The following is a 14912-nucleotide window of genomic DNA, read 5'->3' as shown; positions in this document are numbered from 1 at the left end:
TGTGCACCCGAAATAAGGTGCTATGTCCATAATAAAAGCATTCTTGACCCAAATAAATGTTCTTGCTTACTGTTATTCATGAGCCTGGCGCCAAAGACTGTGTCCATCCGGGCACCCTGTGTATGTGGCCCTTTAATGGTTGTGTTCTTGGCCCGATGATCATGACAGCACTCCCCCCTCAAGGCCCTTCTCAAGGGTGGTCCTCCTCCTGGTCCTGGTTTGGTGGGGTTATTGAGATGGAATTGCCTGATTAAATGTGGAACATGAATGTGTTCACTGGGTTCCCGTGTTCGATCTTGAGGTCCGTAACCTTTCCAGTCTATAAGGTAATACAATTTGGACCGAATCACCTTGGAGTCAAGGATGGATTTAACTTCATACTCCGGTTCCCCATCTAGTAATTCGAGCTCTTGTGGAGGGCTAATCCGTGTATTAGATTTCATTGGTTTGAGGAGAGGGACATGAAATACTGGGTGAATCTTCATGTGAGATGGTAACTCCAATTTCATGGCGGCAGGATTGATTATTGCTTTGATAGTATAGGCGACCAAATATCTGGGGCGGAAGGTCCTTGGTCCTTTCAAAGGTATGTATCTGGATGTTAACCATACTTTATCCCCAATCTGGTAATCGGGAGCTTCTTTTTGGTGCCGATCAGCAAACAGTTTTTTTCTTTCTTTGGCCTTAGTCAAATGTTCTGTCGCATCCTCAAGAACCTGAGTGATTGGAAATGCCAGTGATAAAAACCTTGCATAAAACAAAGTATCGAGTGGATCAAACACTGATGTCCGCGGATGTCTTCCGTGCACAGTATGGAATGGGGTTTGCCCAGTACTCGTGTGAACAGAGTTGTTGTATGTATACTCGGCTACCCAAAGTATGTTTTTCCAGGAGTCCTCGGAGTGCTGTAACGTACACCTTAAATACTGCTCTAACGTCTGATTTAGTTAATTCAGTTTGAGGGTGATGGCTTGTGGACAACCAGATGTCAATTTTGCCAATTGTACAACACTTTCTCCAAAAGGCGGAAACAAATGGAGTTCCACGATCCGATATTAATATTGATGGAAATCCATGCAACCGGACAATTCTAAAAACACAGTAGCGAGAGTCGATGCAGTTGGGAGTCCCTTCAGAGGGATGAAATGGGCCATTTTGGAGAATAAATACACAATGTCTAAGATGGTGTTGTAACAATTGCTGGGAGAAAGATCCATGATAAAGTCCATTGACCAAGTATGCCAAGGTGCTGGCGGTACCATCAAGGGATGTAGTAAGCCAACACGGTTTTTCTTCTGAGACTTGTGTTGTGCTCAGACACCACAGGTTGCAATAAACTGGGCAATATCTTTTCTCCAAGTTGGCCACCAGTAGTTTTGCTTTATCTTAGCCTGAGTTTTGGCTATTCCTGGATGTCCTTCCACTAATGAATCATGATAGTGATGATTTGATTTTGCAGTTTCTTGTCCTTGATATGTAAGCATCCTTGAAAATATGGTAGATTGTTTTCGATGGTGTACCGGTCTCCCTTTAAAAGCCATTCCTGTTGTGTTGACTGATTCATCTGGGATTGCAAACTGGTTTTTAAGTCATCTACACACATGGTGGCGGCGATCTTGGTTTGGATTAGTTTTTCAGGAATGATGGCCACGGGATCGGACATTGGAAAAGCCTCTTTTTCTTCACTCTTGCGTGATAGTGCGTTAGCCTTTCCATTCCGTACTCCAGGTCTATAGGTGATAAAGTCGTATTCTGCGAAAGAGAGCCCAACGAAGTTGACGCAAGGATTGTGCTTTGGCAGTCTTCAAGTATTGTAAGTTACAGTGGTCCGTGAGGACGGTGAACGTGTCTCTTGCCTCAAGAAGATAGTGTCTCCATACCTTGAATGCTGCTTTAATCGCCAGTAATTCCTTATCCGTGATCGCGTCGTTCAATTCGGGGGCAGAAAATTTGCGGGACCAGAATGCAACGGCATGTAACTGTCCTATTTCCGGGTCCCGTTGGGATAATACCGCTCCCATTGTCACGTTTGAAGCATCTGTTTCAACCATGTATGGCAGGTGTGGTCGAGGGTGTCGAAGAACTGATGCTGTGGTAAATGCTAGTTTCAGCTTCTGAAAGGCTTCTTCAGCTTCTGTGGACCAATGGAATAGCTTGTTCTTTCTCAGCAGGGAGGTAATTGGGTGTACGATTTGTGAGAACCCAGGTATAAATCGACGATAGAAATTAGCGAATCCAAGCACACTTTGTACTCCTTTCGTGGATGTTGGTGAGGGCCATTGGAGGATTGCGTCCACCTTTCGTCTGTCCATATGTACGCCCTGTGGTGTGAGCATGAAACCGAGAAATTCGACCTCGGTCACATGGAAGAAACATTTTTCCAGCTTGGCATACAACTGGTGTTGTCGAAGCTTCTCGAAGACTGCCTGGACATGACCAACATGTTCTTCCTTGGAATTTGAGTAGATGAGAATGTCATCTATGTAGACAAGTGCGCAAACTTCCAATAGTTCATGGAGCACGTCATTCATAAAGAATTGGAACGCCGCAGGGGTGTTACATAACCCGAAGGGCATGACCTGGTATTCGAAGAGGCCATACTTTGTGCGAAAGGCCGTCTTCCACTCGTCTCCTTTTTTTGTATCTCACAAGATGGTAGGCCCCTCGTAAATCCAGCTTTGTGTAAATCTGAGCGTGTTTCACCTGGAGCTCTGGTATAAGTGGTAAGGGGTATTGGTTTTTTACTGTGATCTGATTGATAGCTCTGTAGTCAATACAGGTTCTTAAATCCCCCTCATTTTTAGGCAGGAAGAAGAGGGGCAAAGAAGCAGGGGATTTGGATGGACGGATGAAACCGTTTTCCAGATACTGATCCAGGTAAATTCTAAAATGTTGGTTTTCCAGCTGTGTTGGAGCGTAAATCAATACAAGGTCTGTTTGGCAATCGTAGGGTTTGTGCGGGGGCAAAAGTTGGCTTGCTCTTTCTGGAAGACATCCTGGTAATCCAGGTATTCAAGTGGTAAAGAGCCAGTGAGGCCCAGCACGATTCCTTTCTTTGGTTTCAGGTTGACAACGTCTTTGTTGTAACAGGTGTCGGCACAGTCTTGAAGAAAGGTCAGAACTCGTTTCCGCCAGTCGATCCTAGGTCTCCAGCCAAGGCATTCCCATATCCTCTGGAACTGAGGAGCACCGATGAGATTGAAGGTAATGTCCTTTTGATGCCCGTCCTGCAACAGAAGCTTGACTTCTCCAGCATGGGGTCTGGCATGGATTCACATGCTCATGAATATTCCCCGTCGTCAGGCTGGGAATCCTCGGTAAAGAAAAAACCAGTATCAGTTTCGTTTCTGATCTGTCTTTCGTAGTAATAACCAATCACTGGTCTCTGCGTCATACTGACCACAGCCAATGACTGCCCTCTACCTAAGCACCGCCTCTGGCAGCCATCTTCAGATTTTTACCGCACGTTCATGTGTTGGGATCCTCGTGCTATTGCTCTCGAGCGTTAGTGCTATTTTTTCGCGCTTTTTCACAAAAACTTCGATTCTTTCGGTCAAAAGAGCCTCAAGCTCCACCGATCCTACATCCGATCAACGGGGACCCGTGTCGGATTCATCTGTGCCCCTCAAGGGTGAAGATTTCGTCGAGCTACACTTCGGAGGACTCCAGAAGCTTCTCAGGCCCGGTCTCGGAGATGGCCCAGGAGAAGGGAAGCTCGACGCCCGGAAAGCTGTTCAGGGCCTGCCCTGGATGCCAGCTGCAGAACGTCTTCAAGGAGGACGAACACTCTTTCTGCCTTTACTGCCTTCATGGGGACAAGACGCACGTGGAGAAGGACTGTGCGTTTTGCGGCAACATGTCGGAACGGACCATGAAGGACCGCCATCAACGTCTCGCCAGCTGGCTGGAGGGTAAGAGCCCGTCTGGCGAGAAGAAGAAGAAATCTGAGCGGTCTTCTAAGACCTTTGAGGGCGCCCCGGCGACGGGGGCCCAACATAAGGCCAAGCACCGCGAGTCCGCTGGCACCGGGAGCGCCGAAAGGTCGGGCTCTACGGGCGCCAGGCAGGGCGCACCCTCCCCGGCACCATCAACCACGAGCCAACGCTCTGGGTCGGGTAAGAGGAAGGCGGAGCACCCGGCGAAGCTCCTGGAGAGACCCCGGTCGAGCTCTAAGGCAGAGGAGGAGCGTGGCAGTGCCCCCTCCCTCAAGGATAAGGCGGTGAGCGCACCTAAGGTGGTGAAGGCCTTGATCCATTCGACCAAGCCCTCTATCGAAACGGTCGCGGCGGCCCTGGCCCAGCCTGTGGAGGCTGCACCAGTGGTGGCGGCCTCGGGGCCCAGAATCTCCCTGCCTCCTCGGAGGGAGTCTTCTTTCGTGCCCATCGATAGGACCCCCGTGAAACCCTCCGTGGGGAAGAAGGGGGGGCAGAGCGTCGTCGTAGATTCGGCCTCAACCTCAGAAGAGGAACTGATCGAGGTCTTAAGCCACGGCCTAGGCGTGGAACAAGACCAGCCCGTCGGAATGGGCCCCGACGCAGGTGACGACGACGACATCGTCGAGGATACCGACGGGGCCCCTGCTCGCCCGTCGGATTCCCCTCTGCCAGCGCCGCAAGACAACTCAGCGGCCATTTTGTTGGCTATACAGTCCTTATGCTCCGAGATAAGGACGAGACTACCGTTACCGACGGAGGAACCTCTCCCGTCGGGGGATCCAGAACCGGGACCTTCTGGTGTTCCCCCTACCAAGAAAAGAAGGATCCATCCACCGCCTCCTTTTCAACCGTCGCGCCCCGTCCAGCCCTCCTCCCCGTCCACCCGAGGGGATGATACGGGGACTGACACGGCAGCGACGGGTACGGACGACGAGGCATACGACGAGGATTTTCCGTCGTCGCCTCCCACCAGGGCTTCTCCGCCCGACGAGATTGGATCGTTCCACTCAATGATCGCCAGGGCATCCGAGCTTTTCCAACTCTGCCCTGAGGAGAAGAAAAAGGAAGGCTTCCTTTACCAACGGCGCGAGACCAAGAGGAAGACGGTCCTCGCAGTGCCTCTGTTGGACGACATTTGGGATGAGGGCCTTTCCCTCCTCAAGAACCCTTCCACGACGCCAGCGAAAAGAGACCGGTACGAGAAAAAGTACCGGGTCCCGGACTCGGCCCCCCTATGCCTCCGGGCGCAGCCTACCCCGGACTCCGTCGTCTCCGCGGCAGCCAGGAAGAAAGCGGGGGGGGGTGCGGCCTCCACGTCGACTTCCCCGCCGGACGGCGAGGGAAAGAAATTGGATGCCATGGGACGCAGAGTCATCTCGTCGGCGGCGACGACGATTAAAGCGGCCAACGCCTTGGCTATCGTGGCCCGCTACGACAGGGAACTCTGGTACAAGATAGCTCCCCTGCTGGATTTTCTGCCGGACGACAAGAGGGCGGAGGCCCTTGAGATCCTGCAGGAAGGTGAGGTGGCCTCGGACCACGCCATCACCGTGGCGACGGACATCGCCGACACTGGGTTCCGCCAGATGGGCAACGGCGTTTGCCTTCGACGTCGCGGATGGCTCAAGGCTACGGACTTTCGGCAGGACGTCCAGACCAGGGTCCTGGACATGCCCTTCGACGGGAACAACCTGTTTGGGAAGACAGTGGACGATTCCCTTCAGGCCATCAAGGCGGATACTGAGACGGCCCGGGCCCTTGGAGTACTGCAGCAACGGCGGACGCCCTTTCGGAGCGGCGGAGGCAAGGGCGCCTCCAAAGGTTCCGGCGGCGGTTTCGCTTCCTACCGTCAAGCGGCCCGCTCGTCGTCGCAAGAGGCCTACAGAGGACGAGGCAAGTCTGGCGGACCTCGCCGTCGTCGCCAAGGAGGCCAAGGCGGCAAGGCCGCGTCCAAGCAGGATTGAACCGGCCGTGGGGTCGGGCCCCCACCGAAGCACCCCGGTGGGAGGCCGGCTGGCGGGCTTCGTCAGCGTGTGGGAGTCCATCTCCACCGACCGTTGGGTGCTGGACGCCCTGGCCCGGGGCCACGCGCTCGAGTTTCAAAGAAGGTGCCTGCGCGTCCCCCCCGTGGCCAGGAAAGAACTTCACGTCCCTCAACTTCTCCTGGAGGTAAAGGCGATGCTCAGAAAGGGCGCCATCGAACTCGTCCCAAAGAGGCTTCGGGGCTCCGGAGTCTACTCGCGTTACTTCCTCGTGAAGAAGAAGACGGGAGGATGGCGCCCCATCCTGGACCTGCGACGCCTGAACAAGTTCATCAAGGCGCAGAAGTTCCGGATGGTCACCCTCCAGCACGTCCTGGGTCAGCTGGAGGAAGGAGACTTCCTATCGTCGTTGGATTTGGAGGATGCCTACTTCCACATTCCCATCCTAAAGGGGCACCGAAAATTCCTCAGATTCGTGGTCCAAGGGCGTCATTACCAGTTCAAAGCCCTTCCCTTCGGACTGCGGTCGGCACCCAGGGTTTTCACCAAGTGCCTCGCACCGGTGGCGGCGCAGCTGCGCCGCGAGGGGATTCACGTCTACCCCTACCTGGACGACTGGCTCATCCGCGCCAAGACGAGGGAGCTCGCCGTGGTCCACACGGCAAGGACCGTCCAACTCCTCACGGACCTGGGATTCTCCGTGAACTACGCCAAATCCCACCTGGTGCCCGCGCAAGTCGCACTGTTTCTGGGAGCGAGGCTCGACACAGTGTCCCTTCTGGCCTCCCCGTCGGAGGAGAGGACCAGGACCATCTTGGGCAAGGTGCAACGGATGTTGGTGGCCGACGCGGCCAAGGTGAGGTCCATCAAGTCCCTCCTCGGGATGATGTCTTCCTGCATCTACCTCATTCCCATGTGCAGGCTCCGGATGCGCCCGTTGCAAGAGTTCCTGGATGCGCGCTGGATCCAGACGACGGGCAGCTTCGAGGAAAGGATCAAGCTCGACGAGAGTTTCCGACGAGCGATACGGTGGTGGGGCACCCGCGCGCATCTGACGGCGGGCATGGACTTCCAGACCCCAGCCCACCAGGTGACTGTGACCACGGATGCCTCCCTAGAAGGGTGGGGAGCGCACACCGAAAATCTGCACGCAAGGGGACTCTGGCTCCCGACGGAGAAGTCCCTGCATATCAACGTCCTGGAGCTCCGTGCAGTGTTTTGGGCCCTCAGGTCCTTCCTTCCGTCCCTCAAGGGCAAGGTGGTGAGGATCTTCACCGACAACACCACCACCATGTTTTACATCAGGAAACAGGGCGGAACCAGGTCCCCAGCGCTGTCCAAGGAGGCGCAGGACCTGTGGCATTGGGCCGTCGCCCAAGGGATTCTTCTGGTGCCGTTTCATCTGGCAGGGATAAAAAACACCATCGCCGACTCACTCAGCAGGGAGCTGCGCTCGTGCCACGAGTGGGAACTACGGCAGGATCTGGTGGATCGCCTCTTCCGATGGTGGGGCACACCCCAGATCGACCTGTTCGCGACGGCGACGAACACCAAGTGCCGGAGGTTCGCCAGCAGGTTTCCCCAGACGAGGAGCATGGGCGATGCTTTCTCGTTCCCCTGGGAGGGCCTGTTCCTCTACGCGTTCCCTCCCTTGCCTCTGCTAATCCGGCTCGTCAACCAGCTCAAGAGGTCACGGTGCAGGATGATCCTCGTCGCACCTGCGTGGCCGAGGCAGATATGGTTCCCGGACCTTCTGGACTTGTCGGCGTCCCCGCCAATCAAGCTGCCGGCGGACGCGGATCTACTCTCCAGGGAAGGAGGCGCCATCCTCCACCACGACCCGAAGTCGCTGAACTTGCAGGCCTGGCTCCTGCAGCGCTAGAGTTTGGAGGATACGACATACCGGCCGATTGCAGAGAGGTTCTTGCAAAGGCCAGGGCGTCCTCGACTCTTAAATGCTACGGACACAAATGGAAGAGGTTCTCTGTCTGGTGCCACGCACAGAAGATTAACCCTCTACGGATTACGGCTCCCCAAGTGCTGCCGTACCTGCTGACGCTGGCCAAAGCTGGTCTGGCACACGCGTCCATCAAGATTCATCTTGCTGCGATCTCCCGATACACCAGAACCACGGGCCGGACGTCCTTGTGGTCTCATCGTCTGGTGAAAGAGTTCATGAAGGGACTGTTCAGATCGTTCCCGCCGGTGAAGGCTCCGGCCCCGGCGTGGGAGCTCAACGTGGTGCTGACCAAACTCATGGGACCTCCGTTCGAGCCTCTGCACTCGGCCCCGTTGAAGTTTCTATCGTGGAAAACAGCTTTTCTCGAAGCCATCACCTCCGCACGACGAGTGGGAGAGATCCAGGCCCTTTCCTGCAAGGCCCCGTACTTGACTTTCCACGACACGAGGGTAGTGCTCGGGACGCACCCCTCCTTCATGCCCAAGGTACCGTCGGACTTTCATCTCAACGAACCCTTGGTGTTACCTGTGTTCTTCCCGTCGCCTTCGTCGCCGGCTGAGAGGACTTTGCACTCGCTGGATGTAGCTAGAGCGCTGAAGTTCTACGTGGACCGCACGAAAGGTTTTCGGAAGACGTCACAACTCTTTGTGAACTTTGGACCTGTCAATCAGGGGAAGGCTCTCTCGAAGGCTTCCATCTCCAGATGGCTCTCCGGCTGTATCATGTACTGTCACCGGTTGGCAAACCGACCGCTGCCTGGCCGTCCGAGAGCCCATTCCACCAGAGCGATCGCAGCTACCACGGCGTTCCTATCTGGTGTGCCCCTGCTGGACATATGCAGGGCTGCTACGTGGAGGTCGACGCACACCTTCACGAAATTCTACTGCGTCGACCGGGATTCCAGGGAGGAGTCCAGGGTCGGCCAAGCAGTGCTGCGCAACCTGTTCGCCTGAGGTGAGCCTGGTGAGGAGGTAAGATGCTTAATGTTGAGCCTTTGCCACCTCCCGTGGTTGTGCATGTGTGTACTGCTATGTATTCTTTATTCATGAGCATGTGAATCCATGCCAGACCCCATGCTGGAGAAGGAACAAGTTACTTACCTGTAACTGTTGTTCTCCAGCATGGGTCTGGCATGGATTCACATGCGAACCCTCCCGCCTACCCCTCTGCGGCTCTTCACTTGGTCATACTGCCACTTCACGTGCTTCCAAATCTGAAGATGGCTGCCAGAGGCGGTGCTTAGGTAGAGGGCAGTCATTGGCTGTGGTCAGTATGACGCAGAGACCAGTGATTGGTTATTACTACGAAAGACAGATCAGAAACGAAACTGATACTGGTTTTTTCTTTACCGAGGATTCCCAGCCTGACGACGGGGAATATTCATGAGCATGTGAATCCATGCCAGACCCATGCTGGAGAACAACAGTTACAGGTAAGTAACTTGTTCCTTTCTCTGTGTATTGTCACCGGGCCGGATGCTAGCTGAGAACCATCCACTGCAGTGACGTTTTCCCATTTCTGCTTTTGTTGGAGAGGAAGGCCTAATCGGAGAGCCAGATCTTGGTCAATGTAGTTTCATCAGCTCCACTGTCAATGTACGCCTCCAAGGCATGTATCTTTGACGGTTGCTTGTGATTTATCAAAAGTACCGGAAGGACTAGATGTGAGGTCTGCACGGATTCCTTTTTCTAGCTTGGCAAGTGGACCCCTAAGCTTGCTGGACATTGGAGTTTCCCAAGTCCTGTACTCCTTCTTTTTTGTCATTTTTGTCCGTTGCTCCAACTATTTCCTTGGGTGGTTTTACTGCGCATTCACGGAGCAAGTGACCTGCTTTATCACAATATAAGCAGAGTTGTTGCTGTCTTCTTTTCGCTCTTTCCCCCCCTACCCCCTTGGTAAGAGGACTCCGTAATCTACCGATTTGCATTGGTTCTGAATGTTTGTGTGGTTTGGTCTGGTTCTCAAGCGATTGCACATAAACTGACCTTCCCTCTGTTCTAGCTCGATCCATTATCCTATTCTGCAACCTATGATCGAGTTGCACTGTCAGGTCTATGTAGTCCGCACACCCCTCAGGTGGGTTCACAACTTAAGCCAACAAATCCTTAAGTTCTCCACGTAACCCTCGATAAAATAGCGTATTTCTCTTTTCGTCTGGGCTATGAGATGATTGAAGGTTGCAATGTAGGTTAATAGATCTTGATTCCCCTGTCTGAGTGACAACAATTTGTTGTCCAGAGCTTGTCCTTGAATATGTCGGGCAAACAATTTCTCCATCTCATGCTGAAAATCCCCAAAGTTCCAAAGCAAAGGATCATCTTGAGTTACCAATGGCATTGACCAGTCCGCCACGTTGCCTCCTAGATATGAGAGTACGAATGAATCTTTGGCTTGATCGTCAGGAAAGGCTCCTGGTCTGCATAAGAAATTAAGGCGACATTGGTTCATGAATATGGTGAACTTGTTTGCATCGCTGATGAAGCGTTAAGGCGGGGCTAGAGGCACTGCCCCTGGAAGAACCACCTGAACCAGTGTTGATTGCTGTGGCGTGGAACAATGGGCTATCCCAGGCAAGGGAACCTGTCCTGCTTGTGCCTGTAGCATCTATCTTGCCATGTCGTCAGTTCTTTCTCAAGTTACAATAAGATCCCTCCTTAATGCATTGGTTTCCTGCCTTGCAGCATGTACTTCAGCCCGTAATTCCCCTAGTAATTGGGCCAATTGGTCTGTCTCTGAAGTTTCCATAACGTCCAGGCAGAGAATCGTAGAGGCTTCGCATTCTGTTATGCTCACCTGGTCTCTGCGGAGGACGTGGGGGCACGTTTGCAGCCCTCCCAAGAGTTAGATCACCCCCGTCAGGTCTCTCCCTCTGCGGATAAGCTGTGAGTGGCGCCAATTGGTGACACTGCTCCTGCGTGGATATGAGAAAACATGAGTGCGCTGATCAGTGACTATTGTACCTCTCAAGCCTTTCTACCCAAGGTGTGATTTCTGTGGGCATGTACCGGCCCATAATGCTCACCTGTTAATTGATGAGCTCTCCGTCCTGCTACTTCAGGCAGGGAGCGCTTGTTGATGGGATCTAGTTCCTTCACTGATCCCTGGTAAGTAATAGTCCAGTCCAGCTGCGACTATGCTTCTCCTGGGTGGTAGGTAGTGTCTCTCAATGTCTCTTGTCTCTTCCTCTTTCCCTTTCTGTTTTCTCATTGCCCCTTCTCGTTTTCTGTCTTGGTATTATTGCTCTCAATACTGTTGTTAATTCCTGAATAACGTTTTCTCTTCTGTTTTCTTCCATATAGATGGAAATGCGGCCCAAAAGCTTATCTTCTCATGCAACATGTTTGTTACCCATTCTACAATTAATGGATGGTGGCAGTGGTGGACTTTTTCCTACTATTTGTGTGTTTTTACCATGTGCTGCGTTCGCAGCTGCAGTATAGCACTCATGGGTGCCCATTTTGTCAAAATCGCCCCGTTCTTCTTTTTTTGCCATTTCTTGTTGGAAAGGTGTGCTGCTTGAGATTTACTTTGCGCAACAAGCCACGATTGGTCCCTTTGTTAGGCTTGTCTTTGGCGGGCTTCACTGGTGAAGTCTGGCTCTAGGGTGTCTGGCAGGGGTAGGAAACAAGGGACGGTCCCGAAACTCTGAAACTCCCTGTGCTTAGTCTCCTCCTTGGTTACAGGAATGCACCCAAAGGTGATTGGCTGGCTGGCTGTCCTTGGAGGACAGCCGCTGTGCTGTGTGAGTGACAGGCTGCGAATGAATGCGAGAAAGTTGCATAAAAGGCGAGGTCTTTTGCAATGTAGGCAGTGTCGACCACTGGACGAAGGAACTGAAGAAAGAAACTGGAAGAGAAGCTTGCTGCACTTCCTTGACAATTGGTTTGCCCGGTGAAGCCCTTCTGCAGTGCTGAAGCTCCAATTTTGACATTGACTAGAGAAGCCCGGAAAGGATGACTTCTCCCCTTGGGTTGGTGGGACCAATCGACCCCAAGACAAACTCGACTGGAACCCCTCTCTCTGCTGGCTGCACTTTCATTGCTGCTGCAGGAACCGAGTGCCAGGGGACAGGAACACCAGGATCGAGTGCATCATTTTTATGCAGGACCCGAGCTCCAGGAAGATCTTCCAGACTCCCTTGAAGCAGGACTAACCAAGTCTGAGCCACCTCAACAGAGTGCTGGACCCCAGAAGCAAGGAAAGTCCACAAGGTGTCAAAGAACCGCAGTTGTGCTATTTGCGAGTAGCTGAAACCGCAAACTGCGGCTGATCTGAATTGTGCCCATTGCTACCTCCGACCTTCAAATTGTAGTGCATGAGTCCCCAGATGTCCTCCCTCTTGTCCCCACGACTGAGGCCCGGGAACAACAGGATCTGCAGGAACTACAATAGGAACAGAAGCCAGCTGGAACTTTTTTCTTCTCAGACTCAAGGTACTATAAACTAGGGGTACTTGCCTCTTGTTGTGTGTAACTTGCTTGTGCTCACTGGAGCCTTGCAGTGGCTGCCCTTTGCAGAGTTGCTTGCAGCTTTGCCCTTCACAAGCCTCCCAGCTTGTGGCCCAACATTGATTCTTCGTTTACAACAAAACTCTCTCCAACATTGTGCAAGACATTTGCCCGTCTTCAAGAAGTGTCTCCCCTCCCCTAGACTTTGCTCAATTCACATTGGCTGTCCTGGCTTCCTGAAGACTCTTCTTACCCTCTGACTCTGCGTAGAACTATCCCTCAAAAAGTCATACATACCTTATGTTGGGTAACATTTTGACAGAACTGGTAAATCGTCCTGGTCTGGGTCAACCCCAGAACTTTTTGCTTTATCAGTGGGACATTTTTCCTTAATACCTCAGTGAGTGGGAACCTTTTTCCACACTTGTATAATCTTCAACTCTTATTAGGGTGTCATTTTCTTGACTCTCCATAGTGTCTTTTTAAAGTTATCCTCTTTAACAACTTATTGGCAATAAGTGCTTGTTGTTGCTGGGTTGCCCTAGGAGCTCCCCTTTTACCTTTCTTTTGCTAAGCTTGAGAGAACTACAGTTCCCAAGGGTAGAAAGAATCTTTGGATCCCTTTTACATTTTATTCTGTGAAGCCAGCACACCCCACCTTATGTGGAGTGCTGGGGAGAGGCAATGTAGCCCCTTTCACATTAAAACTGTTAGAATTCTGTTACAGGGACAAGCTTAACTTCAATGGCTGGTGGCAGTGATACCTTGTATTAATTTGGTGCACCGTAACCGCAGGCTATGTTCACAGCTCCAATAAAGGCACCTAAGGGCGCTCATTTTACCAAAATGGCCCCTCTTCTTTTTTCAAGGAAAGGAATAAGTGGGCACCACTTTGTATGATGATTCTTGAAATGAAGTAACAAAGTAAACAGAAGAATAAAGCTTCTCAAAAAATACTTTTAGGGAGCTGGCTGTGAAGAGTCTGGAGACACCCTGACTCGAAAAGTAACAGTGAAGGAAAAGACTAAGTATGGCCAACTTAGTCACACAGCCGCTCTCCGTTATACCCAAAACAACGGGTTATGAAGTTAAAAAGACTTTCTTCAAAATATTCCGGTATATAGGTAAACATGCTTGTATCCAATTTCAAAAATGATAGTCAAAAAGAATCCAAGTCAGAAATAAATTCAATAATAATTTATCAAAAGATCATTGATAAGAGCACAACACTAATGGAATCTTAGTGAGGCTGCAGCTACACATCACATGTTAGGTATGGACTTAATATGCCAATGCATTTCGGAGTATACAAACTCCTTCATCAGGGCAAGTCTGTATTGAAATAATGTGAACACACAACATAAAAACACATGCATAAATCAATAAAGAAAATTTAAACACATACCAGAATGTAGAATGTTCATATGAGCGTTTGAATATATGTTTGGAAATAAACAACAAAATAAATGCAGTAAGGAACAAGTAAATCAACAACATAATAAGGCTAAAGGAGTGAAAAACAAATAACAAATGGTACCTCTATACCGGTGTGTAGCCAGTTTAGCTTTTTTTTTAGGAGTGTCAGGCTGTCAGTAACACCCATGGTCCAATAAAGGACAGCGGTCACAACGGCTTTCTAAAAGCATGAAAGTTAGAGTAATCAGAGGGCTACATGTGTTTAAGTGAAGCAGTTTATCTATTACAATCTAAAATGCAAAGATACCTGTAAACGCAGCACGGCCGTGAGACAAGCCGTCTGAACGCTGCAGTGCATCGCCGTATTGTGGTGTTGCTAGGAAATGGGTTATTTACATAACCACGTGACCGCATCGCGTCTATAAGACGGCGCGATGCGTGTGACTTTCAAATAGCTATGCTATCTCGATTTGTAAGTCCCCAAGGTGTAAACTAAGTCATTATATAATCTAATGGTGGTCAAGTACTAATTCTAGGGTGCATAATGTCTAAAATAAAATTATAGAATCAGCATAGAAATGAAAAAAATACTCAGTGAAAACGACGATCACGACCCAGATCCTGGTGAGACCCACTTTCGAAGACCTGCATTCGAATGGATTGTGTCCTCCAACGTATTCCACATCTTTGACATGTAATGTCCACAGCTGTGTTACTTCGGAAATTTTTTCGGCAGAGGTTGTCCTGCGTCGATGACGTCTGGTCGATGTCCCTCAAAGGCCTCCGTCGAGGGCGAAGTAACCGGATGTTATAAATAGGATGCACGCCACCCGTAGCCTCAGTTCTGTTCTAGGTTGTAGGACGTGTCTGTGTGCCATCCCAAAAGGTTTTTTACTTACTGAACTGAAGAAGTGAATTTTGAAATGTATTTTGAGTGTTACATATTGCTCCCTTCTAAAGAAGGCTTAGTTTAAAACTGACTGTTAAATTAATAAATCATTATTTAATCAAGGATCCTTGAGTATATGTGTTATTTGAATACATGTCACTGTGAATCTCTATGTTGCAGTCCTACAGCTCACATTGACCCCTCTTGAGATAAGCCTGGCTACTCTAAAGTAGAACCCTTAGTGAGCCTCCTAGGATTCACTAAGGAAAAAGGTTGGTGAAC

General features: G+C 50.9%; 1 protein-coding gene across 3 annotated transcripts in view; it reads left to right on the top strand.

Moving 5' to 3' along the window:
- The window catches only part of SEC24C (SEC24 homolog C, COPII coat complex component), a 1750167-nt gene that overhangs the window by 924268 nt on the left and 810987 nt on the right, over positions 1–14912 (top strand). The window lies entirely within an intron of this gene.

This window comes from Ambystoma mexicanum, chromosome 8 (assembly GCF_040938575.1).
Source record: "Ambystoma mexicanum isolate Mex_15411 chromosome 8, UKY_AmexF1_1, whole genome shotgun sequence".
Lineage (NCBI taxonomy): Eukaryota > Metazoa > Chordata > Amphibia > Caudata > Ambystomatidae > Ambystoma > Ambystoma mexicanum.
Note: the sequence above shows the minus strand (reverse complement) of the source record. Positions and strands in the feature narration are given on the sequence as shown.